Source organism: Colobus angolensis, unplaced genomic scaffold, assembly GCF_000951035.1.
Source record: "Colobus angolensis palliatus isolate OR3802 unplaced genomic scaffold, Cang.pa_1.0 Scaffold13, whole genome shotgun sequence".
Classification (NCBI taxonomy): Eukaryota; Metazoa; Chordata; class Mammalia; order Primates; family Cercopithecidae; genus Colobus; species Colobus angolensis.
In genome coordinates, this window is record NW_012114252.1 from 16,226,933 (window position 1) to 16,253,800 (window position 26,868).

Genomic DNA, 26,868 nt, shown 5'->3' on the forward strand with positions numbered 1-26,868 from the left:
AGACTTTATTTGTATTTCTTTAGTTGTTCAACTGATGTCTTGCTTTCTGTTCTAGAACTTTGAGTGGCATACCCTATTTCATCTAACTTTCATGTTTCCTCAGACCCCTCTAATCTGTGACAGTTCCTTAGTCTTACTTTGTTTCTCATGACTTTAGCTTTTTTGTTTTTGTTTTTGTTTTTTGAGATTGAGTTTTGCTCTGTCTCCCAGGCTGTAGTACAGTGCCAAGATCTTTGCTCACTGCAAACTCCACCTCCTGGGTTCAAGCGATTCTTCTGCCTCAGCCTCCCAAGCAGCTGGGATTACAGGCCCACACCACCACACCTGGCTAATTTTGGTATTTTTTTTAGTACAGTTGTGTCTTCTCCATGTTGGCCAGGCTGGTCTCAAACTCCTGACCTCAAATGAACCACCCATTTCGGCCTCCCAAAGTGCTGGAATTAAAGGCAGGAGCCATGGTGCCTGGCCAACTTTGACATTTCTAAAGAGCCTGAACAGGTATGTTTTAAAATACATCTCAATTTTTCTTTGGCTAAGACTTGCTCATGATGAAACTTGGGTTATGGATGTGTGGGAGCAATGCCATAAAAGTGAAGTGTCCTTGTCATCTAAGAAGAACATCCATGGACCCCTGACTGTTATCTCTTGTACATGACCAGATTTTTCTGTTGGTACTTTCTGTGGTTCCAAGGGATGTTTAAAAACATGAATTGTCCCATTCATTGCATTAGGTTACCACTGAACCTCTTTTGATGTGCCTGTTTGTATATTCAAGCTCTGAAAATTTCTCATTTATTTGTTTTTTGATATGTCCTACTTTCCCCAATCTTTGTCCTCCTTTAATCTTATTTACAGCAGCATTTATTAGCCTTTTGTTTACACGGTATCATGAGTTATTTTCTTTTCATGAGTAAATTACTCTTGAAGATGATTTACGAAAACACTGGTTCTTACGGCCTTTTCTCAAAGTTTAAAAGGTGAAACTCATAATTTTTTTTTTTTAAATTTCTGATCTCCACACATTCAAAACTAAAACACAGGCAGTTTCTACTTCTACTTCTTCTTCTTTTAATAATTAACACAATTATTTTGAACTATTCTGGCCTCTGAACACTTCAAAGCAGTGACCCATCATGTCCGGCATTCTTCATCTCGTGTGATTCGCAGCTGACCGGGCGGGCATACTGGTTGTACGGCTTGGCTCTCTGTCCACGATCCTGAAGGGATGGAAGCCAGGATTTTGGTCATTCCAACACCAGACACTGTATGCAAAGCTGACTGTGTTTTCTCTGGTGAATTGGGAAGAGGGACTACACTTGAAATTGACGAGATGAGTTTCAGTTACCAGCTGTTCCACTTGGGTCCTTCCCGTTCCTCTAAGGCTCCTGGACACTGGCATGAGGTCATGTTTCCTTTGTCTTCAGTAACACTTTTCATAATCAAGTTCTAGGTCACTAGATAAAGGCTACTCTTATGATTTCTATTTCCTTATTAAAGTAGGTTATACACAGAAAACATACATTGGAGCCTGCCTTCCTGATTTTCCTGTAGTGGTTTATTTACTCTGATTTCCCTATTCGATATGGAGTTGCTTCAAAAACACATGTTCAACTGAAATTCTAGAATCCCTTTTAAAAATCAGGGCTGGGTGCAGTGGCTCACGCTTATAATCCCAGAACTTTGGGAGACCGAGGTGGGCAGATCACGAGGTCAGGAGTTCTAGACCAGCCTGGCCAACATAGTGAAACCCAGTCTCTACTAAAAAAAAATTAGCCATTAGCCAGGCATGATGGTGGGTGCCTGTAATCCCAGCTACCTGGGTGGCTGAGGTGGGAGAATCACTTGAACCTGCGAGGTGGAGGTTGCAGTGAGCTGAGATCGCACCACTCCACTCCAGCCTGGGCAACAGAGTGAGACTCCATCTCAAAAAAAACAAACAAACAAAAAATCAGAAGTCCATCAAATACATACGACTTGCTAAGCAAATTAAGGATGTTTGTCCTTACATACAAACCTTAGTTCTTATAACTGGAGCCAACAACAGATTCATACAGCCAACTCTAGACAGTTGAGAGACTGTTTACCCAGGTTACACACCATCTCTACATCATCTCTTCCTCCCACAAGCTGCCGTCTAATTTTAGTTACGTCAGTATTAGTGCCTTCATAATGATGGAGGAAAGGTATTAAATTTCTTTCTTCTGGAGGCCCTGTTTTTAATAAATCAATCACAAATGAGATTTATTAAAAACAAATGGCTAAAATGATTTTTAGATTATTCATATTTCATAGTAACTGCCTATCGAAACATTAGTGACTACACATTAAGTTGTTCTATATTTATTTTGTCCAGCAAATTTTCTTCTGGATAAACATATGGAAAGAAAATGGCTTTCTTAGTTAAAATGATATTTGACATAATTCCAAAGCTATGACAATTTCCTTATATTTGAAACACTTTCTGTTGATGCAGCATTTCTTTAAAGCATAGTTTATTCCACGACTTGAAGATAGAAAACCTCCTGAGTATGAAGCACTGGGTACCCAAATGTCCTGAGAAAGTCTCCCTCCTTTTTTATACCTCGGAAGCCAAATATGTTATTTACTCTCGAACGTGTCCTACATCTTGCTCCACAGGTCATTTAATGACATCACCATTCATTCAATGTCCAAACTGCACTCATTGGATACACGAGGTTCTAGGGCAGTTTGAAGATTTCCTTAAGACCGAAACAAACAAGTAAACATCTCTGACTATGTTTGGTCGTTTAGTCTATGGTGGATCTGCAGAATGCATTTTTTTAAAACTGAAGTTTGGATGTTTTATTTATTTTAGAAATGTAAAAGGCTTCTGTGTGTGTGAACATGCAGTGTCGTATGGTAGAGGAAGACATAGGCTCTGAAGTAAGATAGATCTATAAGTGACTTTAGTTCTTTTACAGATGTTAGAGGAACTTTGGAAAAAAATAGCTTTTTTGGATAAAAGTTGCTTAAAATTTCAGATCTCTCTTCCCATATATAAGTGGAAATATTTATACATATTTAAATTAAATTAAGATACTATTTATTTATTTATTTATTGAAACGGGATCTCACTCTGGTACCCAGGCCAGAGTGAAGTGGAACGACATTGGCTCACTGTAACCTCTGCCTTCCAGGTTTGAGCGATTCTCCTGCCTTGGCCTCCCTAGTAGCTGGGACTATGGGTGCACCGTACCACACCCAGCTAATTATTGTATTTTTAGTAGAGATGGCGTTTTACCATGTTGACCAGGCTGATCTCAAACTCCTGATCTCAGATGATCTGCCCACCTCGACCTCCCAAAGTGCTGGGATTACAGGCATGAGCCACTATGCCCAGCCATGAAGATACTTATTAACAATATATAAAATTACAGAATCTGGCATTTAGAGGTGCTCAATTATTTATATAAACATGTGAATAGAAAAGAATATAAATCTCCATTCTTGATGGCAGAAATGATCATATAAAATGTTATATATCCCAGAAGGTTCAGAAAAAATTAAGACTAGATTTGAGATAAAATTATCTAGTAAAGAAATATGAATGGGATGTAAAATAATGTCAACTACTCACCCTTTGAATAAGCAGGCTTATGAGAAGCTAGGGAAGAATTCTTATGCTTCTCAAATAATTAATTTTCTGCAGGAATCAAGGTGCTCAGTACTTCCTCTTGTCTCCTTTAGTCTATGCAGATACACTTGGTAAATAGTCCCATTTCCCCTTCATGTCTTCCTTTCTTCCCTTCATTGTAATAATGACCTGTAAGTACAAGAAGAATTGCTGTCAGGTAAAAGCCTTTTTAATAGATCCTGCAATGAAAATTATAATTACTTTAAAGCAGTAAAATTGTAATTCTAGTAAGTAATACTCAGGCATGTTCTTCCCAAACATTCCTTTAAGTCTTCCGTGATATTTTCTGAAGCTCTGAAAGAATTTCCCCTTTTAAAGAACTGACATATAAAATATATGCACTCTCCCACTAGAGATAAGAACTACTTTACTCCCGTATTTTATTATTGTAGGGATAGATAAGTGGATAGATGATGTCAAGCACTCAAATGATCAGACCTATAAAGGGCTAGACATAGAAAGACATAATTTCCCTGACCTCTCCAACGTGCAGTCTATTCTCACTCTAGAGGATGAAATGAAATGACTCAACTCTAAGAATGAAGGTACACAATGTATTTCAGCGGAGTGGATGCATAGCTATGGCCTTACAGTTGGCACTTACTCTATGCCCTGGTGATACTGAATTTGGATATGATACACAACAATATTCAGCTTTTGGAGGGCTGGGGAAGGGTCCATTGCAAAACTGTGTGGAGCTGACCCTTGGAAAAAAAGCAGAATTTACATTTCTGTTTTAAATATTATAAGGTATAGTACTGTTCTAATTGTTCTACATAAATAATTTAATTTAATCTACTCAACTGCTTAGTGTTTTATGTATTATCATTCGTCTCACTTTATAGTTGTGGAATCTGTCTAGGTAACTCATCTGAAGGCAATGCTTAGCACTGCTTAGCAGCCCAATAGTGGTACCAGCTCAGCATCATGGTTTTATTTATACTTTGTCTCTGTAGACCTTGCTTTATTCCGGGCTTGAGAAGGAGTTCTCCAAGGATTTGGAAGTAACTCCTTTTCCATTGAAGTTGTTTAAAGAACACTTACCTTTTGAGTAAGCCAGAAGGTTTTTTTGAAAATACGTGGAATATTATGCTTTTTTATTTTATAATGCCTACTTGAGCTGCATACCCAAGGCTACCTGTCAATAATCAGTCACTTTTCACAGGTTATTTTTACTATAATCTATGACAAAGATGATCACACTGAGCTATTTAGTCTCTTAAACCTCTGCTTTGTACTTGATTACCTGAAACACTATTTATTTCACTTCAGCCCAATAAATACTTACTGAGTGCCTGTTATGTGCCGGGCACAGATGCCAAGATATAACCTGTGATTTAACGGAGTAACATAATATCATGCATTGCTTCAGGAGTGTGTACACTGGGCAAAGGGAGCAAAGAGGCACTTGGCTCACCCTAGAGCAAGAGGAGAAGCTCTCCAGATTTGCTGACCTAGAAGGACAAGTCTTGAAGTAGGAGGGTGGGGGAACCAGATGAACAAGGGAGGTAAAAACGTGATCTAGGGAGGCATCCGAGGAAGCAAAGGCACGAGTGAGCCTGGTACACTTTTGGGCAGGCAGAAGGAAGGCAGTTAGGCTGTTAGGAAAACAGTATGGCTGCAGTGAATTCTACAAAGAAGGCTATGGGAAAGATGCCTGGAAAGGTAGGGAAGTAAGGATATGGACAAGCTATGCCAAAGAGCTGGACTTAATCATGGAGAGTGACTAGGTGCTTTTACATAGGAAAGTCACCTGATAATATTAAAACCTGTGAAACATCACTCTGGTGAAAGTGTGAATGAATTTGAAAGGGGTGTAACATTGTTCTACTTTGGTTTACTCCTCAGTACCCTTGGCTGTGTACATTTGACTAAAGAGAGGGCCATAAAATCAAAAACCAATGGAATAGTTTCCAGAACACAGAACTATTAAGCTTAAGAAAAGGACAGAAGGAACTGAAAAGAGAGGAAATGTGTTTCGGAAAATCACATTTCCACCTCAGAAGAAATAAGGAAGGAAGGAGGAGGGTGTTCCCACAGCTCTTCAACCAGGCCAGCTCCTCAGCCTACATCCCCACCTCATCAAGTGAGAGGGATTTTTCAACTGGACCAACCAGATGGTTTAACAGTGCACTCCCACACCATTCAACTACGCAGGGGAGATTCACTTAACATGTGCAGTCGTATAACACCTACTAGCATTTTCAAACATTAAACCTTTAAAAAAGAGTCCTGAGAAATAGAAGCATGAAGTATCATCTCTCAAGTATATAGACACTACTTCACGGTGCGGTAATACAGGACACCTCTAGGAGATGCAAAAGGCATTAGAACCTCCACAAGGTACAAGCAAAAGCTTGAAGCAAGCCTGTTCCTTGCTCAGTACTTTTTTCCTCTTCGACACTGTAGGAGTGTAATCTCTACCACCTGTATGTGTCTATTGCAGTCTCCATTGACGGTGAAAGTGTTTTCACTCTTTGGCATTTCTCATCTGGTACTAGAACAGTGCGTTGCATGGAGTAGTAGCAGGTTTATAAACATTTGCGAGTAAAAACATCCAACCTAAAACCCAAGGTAAACTCCTGAACCAAACACCCAGAGTAATGTGAATCTTTTTCTATACTCCAGAGTTTATGGCTAGAAACTGCACTGAATGCACTGTATCCTAAACTGGAGTCAGGACGGTGGAAAACGGAGTCCAGTGATGAAAGGAAGAAGCTGTGCAAGTTATGAAAAAAGCTGGAATGGGAAACTTTTTACGTGATGGCTGTATACTTTTTTCTTATTTTTTAAGAGCAGGTAGCTATCTTCTCATGTATAATTAATTTACAAACCTCCATTTTTTGATGTATGCCATAAAACTGTCATTTTAATTATTTATTTTCAATTTATTTTCTGTTCTACTAATGAAGATTACAATGAAGAGGAAGGGGAAATCAATTATTTTTAAAAAAGGAAAAATATAAAATTCAGACCTAAATCTGTTTTTCTTCTTCTAATCCATTTACCCAGCTTCATCTTCATATTACCTGTAGTCCTGTGCTGTAGGGCAGTGTTCAATTGGTTCTCAAAGTCATCCAATTCAGGAAGCTTCTAGACACTCAGTACTTCCCCTCAAACATACCCTTTCTGCGTGCACGCACACACACATACACACACACACAGACACACAGATCTTCCTTCTCTAAACACCCCATGATACTGGATCTATCCTTTGATCACTCTTGTTTACGATGTGATATTGTTGTAGAGTATATCCTGTGTATCAAGCTCTCTGTTATGTATTTTAAGGATTTAAAATGACTTCGTTGTTTGTACATACTTTGTGTAACATCCTTTTCTATGAGAGCATAAAGACAAAATTTGCATCTGATTTTTTAGAACATGATATACATACACTTTTCAGAGAGCATGCCTCTAATTAAATATTTGATGAGTGCAGAAGAATGAGTGAGAGTATGAATGTCTTTAAAAGATCATTTGGTTATTACATTAAACCAGATAGTCTCCGGGTAAACTTTAAGTTACATTATGTGGAAAGAATTACAAATTCTCCACTGGCACACATGTTGCAGCATTTACTATCTTCTTTCATCTGATCACATGTCAAAAGGAGATTTTTGAGCCATCATTCAGGTAATTGTTCTTGAAGCCCAGACCAAAATATTGTCATAAACGTAGTTTAAATTATCATTTTGTTAACTGCTATATTAAGAAAAAATGGATACAAAATAAATTTTACATGTTTAAAATGTACCACTTAATAGGTTTTGGCATATGGTCACCCCTTAAAACTGATAGTGGCTGCCCCTTCCCAAAGCAACCACTGACCTACTTTCTGGCCTTATCTATTACCTTACATTTCCTAGAATTTTGTGTAAAAGGAACTATACAGTGTACCTTTTGTTGTTGTTGTTGTTATTTGACTTATTTCATTCAGAATGATTTTTTTTTTTGAGATTCATTCACATAGCTGAGTGTATCAATACTTCCTTCATTTTTGCTGCTTGGTAGTATTTCATCACATGGGTGTGCTGCAGTTTTTATATTCAGTCATCTGTTAATGAACATTTGGGTTGTTTCCTAATTTGCACTGTTACAAATAAAACTGGTATGAACTTGTATGTACAAATATTTGCATGGGCATATGCTTTCACTTCCGGTGGGGAAACACCTAGAATGGGAATCAATAAATCCTGCGGTAGGTATGTATTTAAAATGTTAAGCAACCATCAAACTATTTTCTAAAGTAGCTCCATGGCTTTATCTTCTCACCGGTAGTGTGAAAATTCCAGTTCTCTCAGGATTCTTGATCAAATTTAGTGTGGACAGTGTCTTGAAATTGATTCAAATAGGTGTATAGTGCTGTCACATTGTGCACTTCATTTGGACTTTTGCTAATAACTAAGTACATTGAACATCTTTTAATGTGCCTATTACTACCCACATGTCTTCTTTGATGAAGTGTCTATTCAAATCAGTTACCCATCTTTTAATAGGGTTGTTTGTTATTTTAAGTTTTGAGAATATTTTTTAAAATATTTTGAATGCAAGTTCTTTATTAGACATTACACATATAGCTTGATGAATAGTTTTTCCCAGTTTGTGGCTTGTCTTTTCATTCATGGTACCTTTGGAAGGGCAGTTCAATTTTGATGAATTAGATGAATTACAACATATCAATTTATTCTATTATTTATCTGAGCCTTATCTAAAGTCACAAATAATTTATTTCTTTTTTCTAGAATTTTTGTAGTTTTAGACTTAACTCTTAAATCTTATTTGAGTTAATATTTTATATGAGGCATGGTATGAATTAGAGATGCATTATTTACGTATGGATATCCAATTAGTCGAGCACCATTTATTTGAAGGCTATCCTTTTTCCATTTAATCTTCTGTAAAACTTCGTCAAAAATTAATTGTCCATAAGTGTATAGATCTACTTCTGGAATATCTATTTATTCTCTTGGTCTCATATTTGTCATCATATGATAAGTCCTGAAATCTAATAACGTTAGGTGTACAACTTTGTCTTTTTTATTGAACATATTCTATTTTAGATGCTTTGCATTTCTGTATTTATTTTGGAAACAGTTCACTAATTTCCAAAAAAGACAGCCTAGAGTTTTAATGAGTACATATAGTAGTATTTCTTCCTTTCCAATCTTGGTGATTTTTTTTCTTTTTCTTTCCTGATTTCAGTGACCAAAAATTCCAGTAAAATGTTAAATAAAACTGGTGAGAGTTGAATCTGTTTTGCTCCTCACCTTAGTGAAAAAAGTTTCAATCTTTCGCTATTAAGTTTGATGTTAGCTCTAGGCATTTCTCATGCCATTTTTCAGATTGAGATGTGTCTATCTTAACTCTTCTAAGAACACTTATCAGGAAATTCCATTTATAAATGTGTGTAATTTCGGATTAATTTTCAAACATAAAACCAAACCTTAATTCTTCGAATAAATATCTCCTACTTTTATATGTCATTATTTTTGTATATTGTTGAATTTGATTTGTTATAATTTCGTTAGAACTTCTGCATTTTTGCTCATGATGAATATTAGTCTACGCTTTATTTTCTATGAATATAATTGCCTGGTTATGGTATCAGAGTAAATCCAGGCCACAAAATGTGTTGGGAAGTGGTTCCCCCTTTTAAATTTTCTGGGAAAACTTGGGTAGAGTTGGCATTTTTTCATAAATATTTTATATAATTCATCAGCGAAACCATCTGGGTCCGGAATTTTGGTGCAGGCAGGTTTTTTACTACAATGTAGAGTACTTCAAGTAATCTAACTCTTCTTGAGTGACTATTGTTGTATTTTCTCAATAAGTGTGTTCATTTTTTGAAGTTGTCATATTTCCTGGCATACAGTTGTTTACAATGTTCTTTTTTATTACCTAATATCTATGGATCTTTAGTAATGCCATTTCCATTCTTTGGAAATTTGGTGCTTTTTTCATATAATTCTGGCTAGACATTTATTAATTATTGGTTGACTCAAAGATTTATCTTTACTTTTTTGAATTTCTCTATTGTTTGTATTTTTATGTTATTGATTACTATCGGATTTTTACTGTTTTATTTATTCTATATATTTTGCGATTAATTTGGTGATTCTCTTCTAGTTTCTTAAGTTGGAAGGTGAAGTGAATAATTTGGAGCTTTTTTTCTAATACAGATGTTTAGTACTATACATTCAGCTAAGCACTGCTTCAGTGGTATCCTACTTATTCTGACATGATGCATTTTTATTTTCATTCAGTTCATATATTTTAATATTTCCATTTTGGTTTGTTATTTGACACATGGATTGTTTTGAAGTATGTTATGTAATACCCAAATAATTCAGGAATGTCCATATATCTTTCTGTTATTTATTTCTTATTTAATTTTACTTTCACCACAGAACATATCTTATGTGGTATGAATCATGTTAAATAAATTAAGACCTGTTTTATTGTCCATAATATGGTCTATTTTGGTAAATAGACCATGTGAACTTGAGAATACATGTGAACTTGAGAATACTGTGAAATCCTATGTTGCTACAAGGAGTATTCTTGGTGTCAAGTAGATTAATTTGATTGATATAGTTGTTCAAGTCTTCTATATTCGTAGTAACTTTCTATTTCTTTTATCCGTGTATAAGGCTGAATGTTAAAATATCAGCACATATTTGAAGAATTGTCTAGTTCTTTTTTTCAGTTCTATCAGTTTTTACTTAATATATTTCTATTTCTTTATTGTGGCAGAAAACACATAAAATTTACCATCTTAACCATTTTCCAAGTGTACAGTTAAGTAATGTTAAGTATATTCTCGTTGTGGTGAGACACATCTCCATACATTTTCATCTTGCAAATTTCAGTTTATACCTATTAGGCAGCCCTCTTTTTACTCTGCCCACAGCCTCTGGTAACCACCATTCCACATTCTGTTTCTATAGCTTGGACTTTTTTAATACTATGTACATTGGATCACACAATATTTGTCATCTTGTGACTAGCATATTTCACTTTACATAATGTCCCGATGGTTTCTCAATGTTGTAGCAAAGGATTTTTGTCCTTTTTAAGGCTGCTTTATGTATCCATCACAGACTTTGTGGTTATTACACATCTTGGCTATTTCAAATAGTGCTGCTAAGAACATGGATGTAAAAATATCTCTTCAGGTCCCTGTTCTCAATCATTTTGGATAAGTACCCAAAGATGAGATTGCTGGATCATATGCTAGTTCTCTTTTTAATTATTTAAGGAAACTGTATGCTGTTTTTCATGATGATTGCATCATTACACAATTCTGCCAGGAGTGCAAGAGAATTCCAATTTCTCCACATCCTCACCAAGATTCATTTTCTGTGATTTTTGTTGTGGTTGTTTGTTTGTTTTGTTGTTGATGTTGTTTTACATAGTAGCCATCCTAATGGGCATGTCGTGATATCTTGTTGATTTACTTTTCTCAGTGATTAGTGATGTTGAGTACTTTTTGTATGTTTGCTAGCTATTAATATATCATCTTTGTAGCAATGTCTATTCAAGTTTTTTGGCAATTTGTAATTAGTGTTTTATTATTTTCTGTTGTTGCATTGTATTTCTTTATATATTCCAGACATTAACTTTTCATCAAATATGTGACTTGCAAATATTTTCCCCCATTCCGTAGATTGTCTTTCCATTCCATTTATTGAGTCCTTTAGTTACAAAAACTTTCAGTTTGATGTCATCCCATTTGTTTATTTTTAATTTTTGTCATATGTACTTTAGTGTCCTAGACATGAAATTATTGCCAAGTCCAATGTCATGAAGGTTTTCCCTTATATTTTCATCTAGAAATTTTATAGTTTTGGGTCCTATACTTAGGCCTTTAATCCACTTTGAGCTTATTTTGGTGTATGGTGAAAGATAAAGTTCCAACTTCACTCTTTTCCATGTGAATATCTAGTTTTCCAGCATCACTTGTTGAAGACAGTACCCTTTCCACATTCAGTAGTCTTGGCAATTTCATCAAATATAATTTAATCATATAAGTGAAGGTATATTCCTAGGCTCTCTCATCTTTTCCATTGTTTTATTTGTTTGTCTTTGTGCCAGTAACACACTACTTTAATTACTGTAGCTAAGTAATAGGCATTGACATTAGGACATGTGATTCTTTTGAATTCCTCCATATTCAAAATATGCCTGTTGTTTCATTCCTGATTAAATGGTCTATTATATAGATAATACTGTGACTGCAGCTATGATTTTTTCCAATTGTTTAAGTATTTCACTAATCTCTTTGATTAGGTCATGAATCTGCATCCCATTTTGGATGAGAATATTTGCAACTTTGAAGGTTATTTTAAGGACAGCAGCAGAATAATGGCAGGTATCTGAAATTCATTTTTGTGCTTTGCTAAGGACCCATGGGATGCCATTTGCAGATAAGAAAACTAAAGAACAGCTTTATCTTCCAGCTCTTCATGGAAAAAAAATGGCAACAATAAAATTAGCAACTCCTGCCAAATAAATGGACACAAAAAAGAAATCATAGACTGCTGGCAATGGTGGGTCTGCACCATCTTCCTTTTGTCCTCTAAAATATTCACATTAGCAAAAGTATATAACAGCCAATGAAGAAATACTGATAATTTGTCTTTTTAAGCATATCAAAAACATTTCAAGATGTAGAAATTTGAAATTGTCGACAAATATTTATCTGTTTATTCACAAATTTGAAATCAACCTCAGGAATGCTCATTCTGATTGATATACTTAGGTCACAAATTTTTAAGACCACAGATTTCCAGGGATTTTTTGGAAAATCACCCAATAAAAGAGTGTCTCCTTGCAGGGGACTAGCTTCAATAGTTTGGCTTCTTTTTGCTTCTTTGTAATGAATTGGGAGACAAAGGTGGGAAAGTTTTTTTTTTAGTGAGTTAATTTTTTAAAGGTCAAAATTTTGTTCTTTCTTTGCTTATGTTAGAATTAAACATTGTGAAACCTTGCATACTTTCTCTTTTAAAGATAATTTTACTGCATGTAATTTTTCTGGGAACGACTCTCAGAGTTGTTTGTTGTCTGAAGGTACCTTGATGTTTGGATATTGGTTTGCTTGGGTGAACAACAAAAGAAATCATGTAAGAGATGTTATTATGAACAAATAAAAAGCTATTATTAAAATTTCAATGAAACCAAGTAGTCTGAAAACTTTCATAGACGACTGTGATAGTTAGTGGGATGTCCTCACTGTTTTGCATTAGGAAATGTTATGTAGTCTTTAATTTACTGAATATAACTATTGCTTTAGTTCTAATGAACAGTTATAAATAAGTGAATGAAAAAGGAACAATTCTGTATACAACAATTCTAGTGATTATTGCTCTACATAACAATTCTAGTTATTATTGCTTTTTTTTATTTGAGACGGAGTCTGGCTGTGCCACCCAGGCTGGAGGGCAGTGGCGCGATCTCGGCTCACTGCAAGCTCTGCCTCCCCGGTTCACATTATTCTCCTGCCTCAGCTGCCCGAGTAGCTGGGACTACAGGCACCCGCCACCACGCCCGGCTAATTTTTTGTATTTTTAGTAGAGACGGGGTTCCACCATGTTAGCCAGGATGGTCTCAATCTCCTGACCTCGTGATCCACCCGCCACGGCCTCCCAAAGTGCTGGAATTACAGGCGTGAGCCACTGCGCCCGGCCTATTACTGCTTATTCTATATAACAATTCTAGTTATTATTTCTTATGGTCTAACATGAAAGTCAGCAGCATAAACACAAGACAAAAATCCCATATTTACAAACCAAATACATTTAAAAGATTGTTGTTACATATCAGCAGAGGAACAAAGAAAGGCCAATGGCAGATGGGGAGAAAAGCTAATGAGATTCCACAAGCTAAAAGCACCATGACAAATGGAAATAAATAGTACTAAATGATTCACGTGTTTATTTCACCAATTTCATTTGCAAGAGAATAAGTAGAAAAGTAAGATCCAATTGTTGTCTTCCACAAAAAGAAAGAGCCTTGATGCTTATTTCCCAAACTTATTCAACAGAATGCTACCATTCAAAGTCATTATGGAAAGTGCCCTTTTTCACAGTTCTCAGGCCACTGTTATACTTTTCAGCAACACCTAAAGCAATTGGCAGGCACTTGCTTGTACAATGTTCAGACTCCACTAGTATAATAAGCAAAAGCTCTGCATATGTATTTCATTTGCTTTACAAGTGACGTCAGGGAACAAACACATGGCTTATCTAGGCTGGATGGTGGGGGGAAATGACAATTTGATCTTGGTTCGAGGTTGCATTTACTTAGGTTTACTACTGAACTACAACTAAAAGAAGCAAAGGATATATGTTAGGTGAGCACAAAGAACAGATGTTGCATCCTAGTTCACTTCCTGCTGGAGGAGTGCCTGAGGCTCCCAGTCAATGCACCCGGCAGGGAGAGAAGAATATATTAAGTTAGGATCAGAGCTGCGCACCTATTTGGCTTCTACGTATCAGCTCTAAGTTTCCATCCGCACCATATACACAAACTCTTGACTTTCCAGTTATATATTTCATTTGTCTGTAAAGAAATACTGAATAAATAGTCAGTTTTTTCTACAAGTCTAGACCAGAACAGGTGTTCTGTTTCCGATTACAAGTTGTAATTCCGCAAAGAATTTCAAATCTATGAAGAGGAAGTCAGCTAGCATTCCATGCAATATCTTCCTTAAAACGCATCACACTTTAGCTCCTATGACACTCTTTGTGCAACAGCTTGCAGTGAAACATAGTATTGTTAAAGAAACAGTATGTTTAACGTACTATGACTTAATACAGCTTAGCATTCTGTTTTCATCTTTACTTATTTGCTTCAATTTGTTCTTTTTCCTACTTAAACAACGGAAATGTAGTGATTATACTCTTTTTGAGGATTAAGTTTCTAAACTTACATTCTGGACTTCAAGATTCACTGTATCGTACAGTAGACTTAAAGTTATGTAATTAAATAACTGTTTTGATTTGTTTTGTTTTTACCACTTAAATCTTTTATGTGTATGTGTGGTAGGATGTGCATACAGTGTGAACATTTGTGTGTGTGTGTGTGTGTGTGTGTGTGTGTGTTGAGTTGGAAAGTAGTAAATATCTCTTTTTGCTAAAAGTGTGCTGTAAACACATTACTCCAATTACATTTGGTTTTAGTTACTTGGTCTCTAGCTAAGTATGGTTCCCTATTTAAGAAAGATACAAATCAAGTTAATTGTGATTGCTCTTATGCTCCATAAACAATCTGAGTGTTTGGAAGCATTGGAGGCACAGCCTTAACAGGCTACCACTAAAGATTAGCCAAAATAAACATTGTGCATGCAAAAAGTCCCAACAGGAGGACAAAGGAAGGAGGAAACACTGCAGAACTCTTGTTTCACACACTGCCTTTCACTGGATTGTTTCTGAGCAAGATACTGTCATGTTGGCCAGATACTAATTGGGTAGAAAAACAGAATTGTAATATAATGTATTTTATCAAAAAAAAACCATGTAGAATATTTTTCATGTTTTTACATGCAACATAACTTCCTAACTGCAGGATTTTTTTTTTCTGAAAAGAATTGCACATTAATTAACCAGGCAGCAGTCTCTATGGGGTCATAGATGGCAAAACCAAATCATAACCAAATCACAACCCCCAGCCACTCCTAGCTCCTACTCCCAACTCCAGACCATGGAACTGTGGGTGACAGCATGACAGAGGAGTCATTCATTACAAGCTGGCATGACAAGATTCAAAACAAATGTTTGGACAACCACATGTCATTTCTCAGGAACTTGGACGGGGGGTTGTAGAGGAAATGGAGCACTTGGCAATGGAAGGAAGCTGGATGTCTGCTTCCATGGTGGGGCTGCTTCTGTTTCACACGTTTCTACTAAACCTAGAGAGAAGGTGCATGATTCCCTGCTTCTCATTCCCGCTTTCTGACACTGTCTCCTCCATGAAAACCCTGCTGTGAATATCACACATCTTCTTCCTCCTGCTCCTTCTTGCTGTTCATTTACCAGCTATCAGATCCCATTCTGTGTTGCTATTATTCTTAGTAATCTGAATTCTTGCGTAGGTGATCCTGTCAACAGCTGGGTCTCTCAGTTCCTGGGAATCCCCTCCTTTCATAAGCTTGTCCTCACTCAACTCAGCCACGGCTCCCATGGTCATGTCCTAGTTGTGGTCATGACCAAGGACCAGGTATCCTTCTCTCCAAACACCATCTTCCTAGTTCACTCGCTCTAGAACCCTTTGACATTACAGGAACCCACAGCCCTTTAATCCCTACCATAGCTTTACTCTCTCTTTTGCCAATTCACTTTTCCCTTCATGCAGAATAATTTCCATGGCCCCTAAGCACAGTTACTACCTGGCTTATACCCCAAATGTTTATCCTCCCCTCACTTCATCATGGTTGCTTGGAAAAAAATACATTACGGGCTGAGTATAACCAACTTTCTGCCTCTTCCATACCTACATTTGTACAACCTTTTATGGAACTAATCAGGAGTGGAGAAATACGCACATCCACGCTGGCAGGTCCAACTTTAAGTTCATGATCACTAACCCCAAAAGGGCTCCTAATACCTCCTGGCAACTACACTCATAACATATTTCCTGTTCACTCTCCTCTTTCACATTTCTCTTTCACACCTTTCCTCTCCTCCAACTTCCAACACCTCCTCCTCCATTCTCACACCAAACTGGTTTCTTGATTTTTTGATTCAGATAGAAAATAGAAGCCAGTCAGAAAATTCCTACAGGCTCCCTCAACGGACTGAATATAGGTCTGTGCATTCCGTCTTCTCTTCTTTTGCTGTGGGTGGCTCGGTCATGCTCCTCTCTGGGGCCCAGCCCGTAAAGTGCATTAGACTCTGTCTTATTCAACCACTTATGAATATCATTCAATTAAGTTTCCCATTTTCCTCTGCATTCACACATTTTTCTTCACTAATAAGTCATTCCCTTCAGTGTATAAACATGCTCTTATTTCTTTCATCTTAAAAAAATAATGTTAACCCACATCCTTCTCCAGCTGATGTCCTCCCCCATTCTCAAACAGTATAATTCCCAAGAAATAGTTATTTGTACTTGTTTTTTTCCCTACAACTCTTCTCTTAGATTTATTCTAATAAAATCAACCTCTACTCTGAGATTGAATCTATTACTATGAATGCACTCAACAACCCCTATGTTTCTAACATCTAAAATCAAAATCCACATCCATGTCTCATCTCTCTGTGCTGTAGAAGTATTGTACATAGATGCAAGTTTTTATGGAAGATGAATGGTCTGGAGGTAGCAACGAGGAAGAAGAATAGAATACCGACCCCATTTCTTTCTCTTTCCAATACATTTTTCACTTGCTACTCAAGACACCAGCTTTCCTGGATTGTCCTCATACTTTCTGGCTGATCCTTCTCAGTTTATTTCCCTCTTTTTGTCTTTATCCTTATAACATGGGGCCACCAAAGGCTCGGTTCTTGAGCCTCTTCTTGTTTCTGCCTGCACTCATTCTAATGCTAATTCCATTCTGTCTTGTAGCTTTTAATGACTTTCACATTTACATTCTGAAATGTATGTTTCCATCCCCACCTGTTCGCTTGAATTTCAGACTCATATGTTATGTATCAACATTCCATTTACTCAAAGGTTTATTCTCAAGGCTAGCTAGTTCTTTGGTCAGATCCTCAGATTTTGAGATTTCACCTCTTCTTTCACCTCTGTAGTTTGGCGCTTGCATGTGTGTTTGTACATCACAACAGTAACGGGGTTCGATTCGATGTGTAAAATGACCTCAGGTTTCTGCTAAAGTGTAACTGCTCTATTCTGTCTTGGACAGGTGGTCTCTAGTATGTGTTTGGAATGATAGAAAACGGGCATTGAGGGTGAGTGTGGTATTCCTGTGATACAAGCACATTTTCTTTTTCTGTTTTTACCTCTGTTGTTTTTAAAACAGATTTCCGATGGTTCTATCATTTTTTTTTTAATTCACTGGTGACAACACACCCTGTTATCAACTATTTTACTACTATTATCACCCAGTTAAAATAGACACTGACAATAGCCTCTTCCCTATCGAGAGTCATAGGTGTTGTGCATAGGGCCATTCAGAGTGGACAGTCCAGGAAAGGGGAGAGACCAGCTGAGAAGGCTCCCCACTGGCCTCTGCAACTCGTCCTAGATGCCTCTTCCATGATTCTTCAAGGCCTTCAGCATTTCTCACTCCCTGTCCTTCCCTTGTTCATGTGCCCCCACCTCTGCCAGTGGCCCCTTCCCACACTAACCTCACCCATGGCTATACTCACAGCTGCCTTGATCCTTCTCTCTCTAGTGGATGAGCTTGACCAAACACCACCTTGGCTAGACCAGAGCAGGTAAATATGGCTACAAGAAAATACCCAATCGTTCTGACAAATTACCTTTGAGATTTCTGGTTGGACAAATAGAAGTGCACCTTCAGCTCTGTCCAGCAATCTTACCTTTAATTTGGTCTTTCTCTCACTAACAAACAATAAATTTCTCAACTTTGTCTCTCTTCTCCAGTCTCTATCATCTTTTCTTTCTCTCACTCTCAGCTGATGGCTTAGCTTCTTATTTCACTGAGAAAGTGGAAGCATTCAGGAGAAATCTAGGGAATTACCTTCCATCAAGGCTGCCAAGCTCCTTGTGTCTGAACCTGTCTTCTTATCCAATACTGTATGAGAAATGGCTTTCATCTTCTTGTGCCTATTCAAGGCCTTTGCATTTGACATTTTCACTTACTCCACTAATTCATCAAGTATTATTTCTCTTTGGTATGATTTTTATATCCTCATAAATATGTTGTAATACCTTTCATCGTAAGAACTACAACGTCAGCAAAACCTTCCCTGATTATAAACCCTCTCCTACAATTTCACAACACATTTCAAAAGAGTTGTCTATACCTGCTGTATCCACTTCAGTCTGCTCTTTCATGGTGGTAATGCCTGCATTTGCCTCTATTGAAACATAACTGCCCCAGAACAACACACAGCTCATTCTATCACTACTTCATCCAGCTCTCTGCTCAAATGCTATTTTTTAAGAGGAACGTCTTCAGTTGGCTTTTTAATTAAGGGTTACCTTCCCTCAGGGAACTCTCTATCTACCTATCTTGTTTTATTTTTCTTCTGACGACTTCTACTTCCTAAAGTCACACACACACACACACACACACATACACACATAATCACATTATATGCTGGCTATTACCTATCTCCCCAGTAAAACAAAAACATCTTGAGGGCCAGCAACCTTATCATATCCAAGCTTAGCTTCCTAGATGTGCCTGTCAGAATTGTCCCTCAATGAATATGTTAAGTGAGTGAATGAATCAGAAATCACATTTACTTATTTGATACACTGGGAATATGCCAACAATTCCATTCGAAATAAAATTAGGATGTTGGAAGCCAAAATTTGGAAAAATTTATACCACTTGGTCAATCCCATTTCCACTCTCTTTACACTAATATCCTTTGGTCTTAGCCACCAGGAGTTCCAGTTTTCTGGCTTTAAATCTATATAAAATTTAGCACTACATAATCAAGTTCAGTACAAAAAAAAAAAGAAAGCTGAACTGAAAATTCTAGCTAAAACTTAGCCATATATAACCAAGTTCATTATAGGAAAAAGAAAGCTGAACTGAAAAGCTGAGTGTTTCCAGGACACTGCTAGTGCAGCACCAATAATCTATATTTGGAAGAACTCTGGAAAGTGAAGAATTAATTGTTCAGGAACCTGGGAGGACATTAACCATTTTCCATGAGTCATGACTCAAGGTTGTCTTCCACGCCCTGCACTGGAGGAGCAGTGGTCAAGAGAGCCCCAGAGACAGTGTTTAAAGATGGGTTTGTCTTCCACCATGGGAATTCTGGCAAGCCCTCATTTCAGACACTGTTTCTGTAAAATGGGATCGTAGATCGTGTGGTGAATAGAAGCCAGGGGGCCCTCATGCTTACGTCCTTTCCTCCTGAACGCAAGCGAGACGGCTGACTTCCTCGTTCTTCACGGATGTCGCTCCAGTGGTTAGGCTTTGCGTTGTACTGTGTACGGCTCCATCTTGGTAGGTGGAAGAGGGACCCTCCTTGCTGGCCTCATGACGTGAGCAGCCATGTTGGGAGCATCCCCACGCCAAGGCCCGTATCTCGTCAACAAACAGCAACAGCTGAGGCTCTGAGTCATGCAGCTGCAAGCTGATTCTGCCCCAAACCTGAATGAGATTGAAAGTGGATTCTTGCATAGCTGAGAACACAGCCCAGCTGACACCTGATTCGCCCCCATAAGGAATCTGTGGACTCCCGGCTCACAGAAACCATATCATGATGTGGAAAAAATAGTAACAAGGCCGTGTTCCGCTTCTTGTTAAGATTTGATAGTTGTGTTTCACTACATTAAGAGAGGTCAATAAACAAAAAGTATTTTTTCTTCCCTGACTCCCAAAACTCATAGTATCGTTTGGTCCTATAGAAAGACTTTGTTTTAAACACTTCTTATATTGAAAATGAACTATTTGCCTATACATAAATGGCATGGCCATCTTTCCTGCTCTATGGGGACTCAGACATTATCTGATTTTTCTGCAACTGCCTTGTACTTGTGCTCAGTGGTTTCTCAGTGGATGTCTGTAAACTGGAGGAAGGCAAGTCTTGAACCCTCTCAAATGCACATGGGGTGAACTCAACCTCCTTTCTAATTCTCTTCCCAATCCTCTATAAATCCTATGGAGGAATTTTGTTAATCATCACTTCTATTTTTGGTCTATGAAAGTGTGCTCAGCACATGTACTGGTGTACAGGATGGAAATGATTCACTTGGAATAAAGACCACCCCGTAGATAACACACATAGAAAAGACTGGAAGCTATGGCTGTGCGCATGTCCCAGAGCCTCTCAATCTGTGATGGTTCCTCGGGAAGCTCTAAACACACAGTTACAGAATTATGCAAAGTCTCTTACTTGATAAGGTCTTCTGGAAGTACTACATGGTCAAGAGCAGTCTACAGACAGCTTTACACTTAAAATCTGTTCCATCCTGCCACCACCAATGGGTATCACCTTTGATGACTGTGAGTTGCATATATTTGTATGTTGTTACAGAAAATCTAATTAACCCTAAAAACAGTTAAAGATACCAAGAGTTTATTTTATTCTCCTTAAGTGTCCAAATAAATAAGTGGAGAAGGCATTGTCTGTGATGACCCTCAGTCAAGAAAATGTGAGAGCCTTCTCAAAGCATCTTAGTTTCTGCTCTGTTTTGTTTTGTTTTTCTCACTTCACCCTCCTCCACCAAGGGGGAGAGTGGAACATTTATGCTTATCCCTTCCTTAACCTTTGTGATACAGGAATATATTTTGGATGGATAGGCAGGAAATTTATTTCGCTTTGTTAGCAAAAGTTATACACAAGGAATGATTTGTAAAATTGAATAAAGGAATCAATGAGTGTTCTTTGCTTTTAGGAAGGCTAACAACATACCATCTCAGAAATGGGGGGAAATGACTCTCCCACACGTTTTGAAGGAAGTCAAACCCCTTTGATGGGAAGACTTAGGCTTGATGAACCATTAGTGCTATCTACTTTCAGGGATATTGGACGTATTGGCACATTTTCCAGTTTATTAAAAGAATCCATTTAACCTTTCTGACAAAAGCAGGACTAAATCATCTGTGTTTTACGCGAGAGTACCCAATGATTGCCCCCATGTGAAGACTTCTGAACCCTGGTGTTGCCATGGTAATGACTGAGTCTCAGATTTAGTTCACTTCAAATCATCCAAATGTTCCTGTTTTAAAATGTCACCACTAGTAAACCCACTTTGCTTTTAAAATGTGTGTAGTGGAAATTCAGGGAAATAGCAAACCCTTTATTTGCCTCTGATATAGCAGTCCTAAAAGTACATATATATTTATGGATCATATATATATATAATATATTAGATATATGGATCATATATATATATAATGATTTCCCAAGTTCATTTACTCTGAAGGCAAAATGGGTCAATATACATTTGAAGTACAGTGAAGTTATATAATATTATTACATTTATTACTTTCTGTGTCTGCTCTTTTCTGCATTTTCATGATGCTTAATTACAAACACAAAAGAAAACTAAGGTAAATAAATTTAGTTTCTATATCTACTGCTTATAAACCTCTTTAATAACACTAAACTCCCAGCAGAATGAGGATCATTTCATCTTTCTAAGGATATAATAGCTATATTCCCCAGAGTTGCTGAGAATAATTTTATAAAACATCATAATGTAGAAAGTATTTTAATGTATTGAAAATATGACACAGGAAGAACTTCAGCCATATGTGCAATTCATGCAAATAAATCATGTCATTTCTGGCTGTTTAAAAGCTTTTTTCTCTTACCTTATTGCATCTTTTGAAATAAAAAGAAAAATAAACTCATTGGCCAAAATGTGCTAATATGCAATCAACTTAAACGATGAAATATTTTTGCATCACTATATATCTAAAGTGGATTATTGATGGCAAAAAGATCTTTTTTCAGTTTGACAAAAATGACGAATTATAATCTTGTACTTTAAATGAAACTTCTTTAAAATATAAAGACTTCAAAGATATTTATCCAAATCAACCTGATCACTTTTTGAGAGTAAATATACCTTGGAAGACATGTCCTCCCTTTAGTAACTCGCAATGGATTACATCCTCTATAAAGCAGTCTGGGGTGAGTGAAAGAGGGGGGTGGAATTTAGTAATTTCATTTGATTTAATTGTTGAATCATACTTAGGAACCTAATAAGGCTTTGTTATTTAGAAAAACCAGAAACAGTAACTCAGTGTGATTTTTGTTAAGCTCCTAATGCTTTTCCACAAAAGATTATTTTGAATTCTTAAGGTGGTAGAACAGGAAATTATCCTATTCGATGTATACAGACATTTTTGTCAGGACAAAAGGAAAACCCTCTGCTCAGATAATGGCAGCTTATCAAGAATCCTGACAAAAGGCTTGGTTTCTCCCTTCAGTGGGCCACCCACTGCTGTCTGGGTAGGAAATTTCCTGGCATGGACAATCTGAAGGTGTCTGAAAGACTGTCTATACTCAGCTCAGTGAGTGAAAGGAGAAAACCTGGGATGAGCAAATACTCTGGATGATGATACCAAGGTTGATTTGTTCCATCGATCTGACCAGGTGGAGTGCATATGTGTTATGTTGTAGACTCCAAACATCTAAATTGTCCAGACCAGACCAATCTGGATATTTGGTCAAAGGAAAGGTCATGAAAAAATTTTTCAGAGTTTTTCCTTTGTGAAATTTTATAATTTTGTATTATCTAATGTTTTAGCTTGAAAATATGAAAGACAGGCATCCAACTGATGGAAGAAGAGAAGAGACTTTCCCTTTTAGATGAATGTGTCTGAACTATTAGGCTTATTATGCTTGTAAGTGCTTTAGATATTTTCGTGTATTTGATTCTCACAAGAATTTGACAGCTGAGGAAGTGGAGGAACTAGAGGTCAATAATTAGCCCGGGGACACATCTAAGTTGCACAGGCAGTATTTGAACACAGCATTCCAACTACGGTGACAATGTTTTTTAACAACTCCATTATATTTCCATTTCATGGTCAAATACCTTCATTGAATTATTTAAAATTTCATGTGATTAAATAGGTCTGGCATTATTCAGATCCAAATGTAAACCAGTTCAGCAAGCCATCTCAAAATATAGTAATTGGGTATTAAGAAATTATCTAGGCATTTCCTAAATTACTTGACATATTCAATGAGCATTGAAAATTATATGTCAGATATTCTGCCCAATCAGAGGCTAACATCTGCCGCAAGACAAATGTGGAGCTCATATTCAAATGGAGAAAATGTCAACAAATATCCCACAGAGGGTGAACACTTCAAAAGGAGAAGCACAGGTTGGTGTGATTAGAAATGGCAGGTGTTTATGAAGGAGGTGCCAGTGCAGCAAGAAAAGGCCTGTATCAAAGGACAGTGTTGATGCTGAGATCTGAAGGGCAGGTAGCAATTGAACAGTCGATGGTGTGGAGAGTGAGCCACACTCCAGGACAGGAAGCCCAACGCGAATGAGTGAGCAGAGCAAAGAGGGACCCAGGCTGTCCAGGAGGCACGGCTCAGTTACTCAGGGCCCCACAGTCAAGCTGAAGATTGGAGACTTCATTGGGTGGGCAATAGGAAGCCATTTAAGGCTTGAGTCTCTAAGGACCATGCCCCAATACAGGTTTAAAAATATTTCTCTGGTTATGGTTTTAGGTGAGAAGATTGAATTTGGACACTACTGAGGAGACTACTGCAGTCATCCAAGCTCAAGATGGTTGAGAATAACCAGTGGGGATAGATTTAAGAGACACTTAGAGTCTGCAGCCAACAGGGCTGAATGAGCAGTAAGTAGGAGCACACCTGGGTGATGTGGTGGAGGGAAAGAGAGGAGTCATTAACAGCTCCCCTGTTCCTGGCCTTAACATGTTACTAGGTACCTGTCGGACTTCTATATCTCAAAACATGATGCAGCCCATACTGCTTTTAGAACTACTTCCTTTGTTTCTGCATCTGATGGAATAAGAGAAACGTTTTCAATTTTTGTCAGAATACCTTCATAACACACACACATACAATTAAAATAGCCTTTACAGTTTTTACATTCCTATCTTTATATTTACACTTAACACTGAGAAGAGCCCACACCTAACGTACATTGTACCAACTGTACTGTTCTGCATGCCCCATCAGGAAAGCAACTCTGGAAAAAGTGTGGGTGTTTACAGTTTCCTGATTATTTAAATTGACTGCAAAAGGTGATATGGTTCTTCAATATTATTGAATAGTGTGGCTGAGACTTTCTTGAATGTTACTGAATTTCCTTAATAATCTCCCTCAACAACCGAGATTATGCTATCCTAAATAATGGTTGATGTGATGAAAATGTCAGTCCATCAGTCACACAGACAAAACCCAAGATGATGTTTTGATTGCCATTAAGACAAAGTTATTCCTGCAATAATAAGAATGGCCAACGCTCATGGAGTGTCTTCTACCTGCCAGGCACCAACTGAGAGCTTCACACATATTAACTCACTCAATCCTGCAAACAATACTACCAAAGATGGTCATATTTATGTCTTCACTTTGGGGATGAGCAAAGTGAAGACATAGAAACTGAGTATCCTGCCCAAAGTCAAATGCTAGAGAAGTGGTGGAGACAGAATGGAAAGCTGTTAGGCTGCCTGGAGTGAACGTCATCAGAAAAATGCAAGGCCTCTTTTTATGGAGAGTTATTCTTCTGCCCCAAAGATGGAAAGCTATATTTCTGATTGTATATGTGAATAAGCAGATTTTAAAATAATCACATTTAATGCACATACACTGTGTCTTTTCCCTAGGAAAGTTGTGATTCAGAAGATCATATAAAATTGAACAGCTGCCACTACTCGCAGTGAGTCTACTGCCATTTGGTAGATAACCTTCTTATCACGCAGAAAAATATCAGTACAGACAAACAGACCACAAAGAAAGTGAGACTATCAGCAAAGAAGATAAAGAAGTTCACACAAAGCCCCTTTTTATAAACGGATGGCTGTCCGGCAAAAACAAACTTCCTGTGGACAAGAGCAAGAGCAAGGCAAGAGGAAAATAAACATGTTTAAACTATTGGCGAGTCCATAATTTAAATATAAACTCTTCTGTTGAGTGGTAGTGCGCACCAAATCAGTTCCAGGGATGGCGGCAAATGTTACGCTGCATTTTAGGAGGTATGGGAGAGGAGGCTGGGGCAAGAGGAACTAATGCATGATTGATGCTGGATATTTGGGATTGCCTAGAGCAAAGGAGGTTGGGGGCTGCAGAAAACTAGATCTTTGAAGATTTAATAGATTCCTCATTCTCTGTCAGTCAGCCCTCTTAGATTTGTCTCATGTTAGCTCTGTTTTTCTACAGGTTTAGTATTTTTAGTAATGGCTTTTACATTTTAAAAAATCAGGTTGGACTTAAGCTCATGGACAATAAAACTTCAGGGTTAGAGATACTGTTTTTAGTCAGCAACTAGATGAAGATCTGCAATGAATGATAATTTGGAAATTGATGTTTTCATAGTGACACAAACTACATCACTATGAGATGTTCTTAGAGAGGAAATATTTGAAATTGTTAACATTGGCATTTAAAATTGAAATTGAGAAATGGGCAAATGAAGACATAGCTCAGTGGTCAAATTACATGTTACTTGGTTTTCTAAATGCAAGATTCTAGTTAAATTAGAAGGGTGGAAAAGTGTTATTAATTATCTTTTCTTCATAGGAATGTAAAATCAACTGTAAAAAATTAATGAAGGAGACCCAGGGATTAGCATTACAGCAAATTCAATGATTTTTGCAATCCATGCCGTTACAAAGAATGTGTGATTACTCTGTCTAGACTTCATAGCACATTATAATAAATAGAGACTGGCAACATCAATATATTTCATAAATACATGACTGGAATTTACATTATTTCTGACAATTAATATTTCCTCAACTACCCTAGGTAAAGCAATGTGTACATCTTATAAAGTCAAATCTATTGATAATGCCATTTGCTTGCAGACAAAAAAACAGCAATGGCATTCATTTCTCTGAATATATTCATCTTCTCAAGTGAACCTAGGCAATCTGAACTGAAATCCATAGATAATTCATTAGCTTCAGTTCATGGGCTTGTGTTCTTACAGTCTTCTCATACATCTAATATCCTAGCAGAGTTTTTGTAAGATTACTTCATGGAATGATTTTTTTTTCCTGAAAGGGCTGAGCTCATATAAAATCAACTAGGACGGGTTACTTGTAAAGCTATCGATTGACATGGAGCTGAAATGGCTTCTTTCTAAAAAATTTCTTCTAGAGATACACACGTTTTTGCAATGAAACCACTAACAACAGATGGGAGTTCATTGATACTTGTGCCAACAGGCTTCCATTTTTTCAGTTTCTTAGAGCTGTGGATACAGAGAAGGCAACTAAAAATATAATTTTGGAGAACAATTAGTCACTCTCAGGAAATCTATAAATATTCTGGGAAAGCAGCATGGTATACACATTCTGCTCCACAAAAAAAGATGACTGCATTATATTATATTATGTCATGATTTGCAGTGTTATGTGATGCATACATGCTTCACAATTCTTT

At 37.2% G+C, this 26,868-nt stretch overlaps 1 long non-coding RNA gene across 1 annotated transcript; it reads left to right on the forward strand.

Moving 5' to 3' along the window:
- The first annotated feature begins 5,231 nt into the window (after positions 1-5,231).
- LOC105505886 lies at positions 5,232-25,356 on the forward strand. Its single transcript, XR_001000834.1, has 4 exons — positions 5,232-5,320; positions 5,504-6,017; positions 23,962-24,092; positions 25,089-25,356. It is a non-coding gene; the product is annotated as an uncharacterized LOC105505886 (long non-coding RNA).
- Positions 25,357-26,868: the final 1,512 nt, after the last annotated feature.